Source organism: Myodes glareolus, chromosome X (assembly GCF_982192425.1).
Source record: "Myodes glareolus chromosome X, mMyoGla1.1, whole genome shotgun sequence".
In the NCBI taxonomy this organism is placed as follows: domain Eukaryota; kingdom Metazoa; phylum Chordata; class Mammalia; order Rodentia; family Cricetidae; genus Myodes; species Myodes glareolus.
The window spans coordinates 135,202,977-135,206,110 of NC_142053.1; the positions used below are offsets into that span (position 1 = coordinate 135,202,977).

General features: G+C 44.6%; 1 pseudogene; it reads left to right on the plus strand.

Moving 5' to 3' along the window:
- Window positions 1-998: 998 nt before the first annotated feature.
- Window positions 999-1,871, plus strand: LOC148117510 (small ribosomal subunit protein uS5-like; annotated as a pseudogene).
- The last annotated feature ends 1,263 nt before the right edge of the window (window positions 1,872-3,134 follow it).

A 3,134-nucleotide genomic window follows, 5' to 3' on the forward strand; every position in this document is an offset into this window, starting at 1 on the left:
CCATAGTCCGGACTGCCTGCTTGAAAGAGCCATAGTTTTCCCTGGCCAGACGGCCCAGAAAGCTGGCATTTTAAAACAGCGCAGCTTTTTTCCTGCTACGACTGAAAACCAAAATGCTTTACTCTAGTCTTTCCCAAGTTTTCTCAGGCTTTCTGTGGATGCAGTTATCCACGTGGGCGCCATTATGTAACATGATAAGGCCAGGCCCTTCATATTACAACAGAGACCTCATATAAGTGGAAGATATCAGTCATCATATTCTCTTTTATGTCTAACTTCCTTGTTGAACATTTTTTTCTAAGAGATTCAGTCACAGTCTTGTCTTTTTGTGACTGTGTAATAGTCCAGTTTGTTTCTGTATCTTCATGTCATTTGATATTTGGATTGTTTTGTGTTTCGGGGGCATTATAAATCAATCTGTTATCCTTAATATCCCTGGCATATACCTAGACGTCAAATTGTTTGTTTATAGGTCAATTTTGAGCTAGCATTAGTAACTAGAACTAAAGAAACCTTCAAGGGAGTCAACCTGATCTGGTTCTTAGCAGCAGTGGACAGAGCAAAAGACCTAAGCAAAGGTCTTTGTTGACAAACCTCAGAGGAAGTCCCCAACTACCAAAAGAGATCCTTGGTACCACTGACACTGAAATCTTTGATACCACTGATACTGAAATCCTCGCTACAACTTAAGTTGAAATTCAAATTGGCAACTTTGAAATGAAGATTGTCATGTTTTGATTGCAAAGATTTGGAATTCAAACCCTTACAATCTCTAGTTCTTGACTTCATGGGATAGTAAATGCTCCTCAACACAGAAAATGGTGTGTATAATCCTAACAAGCACAAAGACAAGGGCATGCAAGGAGATTATTTATTATTTTCTGTTCCTTTCATTCCAATTCCAGCTAGGGTTCTTCTGTGTTCAACCAGAGCTTTGTAGAACTGATTTCCTTCTAAAGAAGAGAAGATCCCCTTCTTCTTCTTCTGGAAAACACCAAATGGCAGATGATGCCGGTGCAGTGGGAGGGACTTGAGGACCGGGGGATTAGGAGGCCATGGTGGCTTCCGCGGAGGATGCAGGAGGACTCCGAAGCGGTCTTGAGGGGCTGCGGGGCTCGCGGACTAAAGCTGAAGACAAGGAGTGGATTCCCATCACCAAGCTGGGCCGCCTGGTTAAGGACATAAAAATCAAGTCCCTAGAGGAGATCTACCTGTTTTCCCTGCCCATTAAGTAGTCCGAGATCATTGACTTTTCCTGGGAGCATCCCTACAGGATGAGGTTCTGAAGATCATGCCCGTGCAGAAGCAGACTAGGGCAGGCCAGCGGACCAGGTTCAAGGCTTTCATCAATATTGGGGACTACAATGGGTCATGTAGGTCTTGGTGTTAAGTGCTCCAAGGAGGTAGCCACTGCCATCCGAGGGGCCATCATCTTGGCCAAGCTTTCCATTGTCCCTGTGCAGAGAGGCTACTGGGGGAACAAGATTGGCAAGCCCCACACTGTCCCGTGCAAAGTGACAGGCCACAGACTGCTGTGGCTCTGTGCTGGTGCGTCTCATCCCTGCCCCCAGAGGCACTGGCATAGTCTCCGCTCCTGTGCCCAAGAAGCTACTGATGATGGTTGGCATTGATGACTGCTACACATCAGCCAAGGGCTGCACTGCCACCCTGGGCAACTTTGCCAAGGCCACCTTTGATGCCATCTCTAAGACCTACAGCTACCTGACCCCTGACCTCTGGAAAGAGACTGTGTTCACCAAGTCTCCTTATCAGGAATTCACTGACCATCTTGTGAAAACCCACACCAGAGTCTCTGTTCAGAGGACCCAGGCTCCAGCTGTGGCCACCACATAAGGGTTTTTATACAAGAAAAATAATAAAAGTGAATTAAGTCTGTTTTTTTAAGAAAAAAAAAAAAGACTCTGCTCATTCAGGGACAGCCTAACATTGGATGGGCCTAGGTGTCAGCCCTTATCAGGAGTGGAGCAAAAGTGGACACACTGATTAAACTCTTAATTACGTGTATTGTGTGTTCATTCATTCAGTTAGTCATTTTAGTGTGTGTACATGTGTGAATAAGAGTATGTTCTGTTCTCTCCTGCCACCATATGGGTCCCAGGGATCAAACTGCGGCCACCAAGCACCTTTTCCCTACTGAGCCATCTTGTCCACCTTTTACTAAATTCTTCAAGCCAAAGTTTTCTCAACAAGAAAATGGGGATGATATTGACACCTCCTTCAAGATATCAGCCCCCTGAAGTGGTAGCTCTGGATTCTGCTCAACTGTTATATTTAAAGCAGAAGGAGGTTTGGTTTCGCTGTCAACGCTATTGTTAAGAACCTTGGTGATCCCGAGAAACCATTACTGACACCTACCCCATCCATCTCCTAGCGCATCCAGTTTTCTCTCACCTGGTCACGTGAGTATCCCCCTCTCCACCATTTCTTGTAAAACTCAATTTGAAGCTAAGTACTTCTCACCTTGGTCACCTTTGGTTCTGATGAACAAGGTACAGCCCGCTTCCTCAACTCAGAATCTTATCGGGAGCACTCTCAAGACCAAGATCCAAGTCTGCTTGCTTGTGTACCCACCATAGGTGAGGATAGGGTTCAAAAATTTGAAACAATATCCCCAAGACCCTATTCAACCAGAAGAACATCTACAGAGACAGACAGACGATATAAGAATGTTCTTATGTCATGGGCCATAAGAAATAGAATGGGAATTTTCTCCCTAGAAAGATGAAGATATCAATCTCTCACACACTCTTTACTAGGAAGTCTTGCTGGGTGTCGCGTTCTTTTTCATGAGGATATAGGACCAAATGTCTATTTACCCAGATAGATAGGATCCTGAGATGACCAAAGAAAACAATCCCACAGAAGTTTAGCTTAGCGAGCCAAAGAGCTTATTGTATTGAGGCTACTTATGGGAATGTGGGTGAGGGTTTCTTATAGGAGCCCCAATACTTCATGCAACTGAACCAACAAAAAGCTCACCCCAGCATGAAAACTCCATTCTTGGAGTATTCTGCCCAACTTGAAGGTAGTTCCACTGAAGAGTCCCCTCACTTATGACAATCATTACTGCTTATTTAACCACAGGAAAGGGACTGTAAGTCTTGTACATTTCT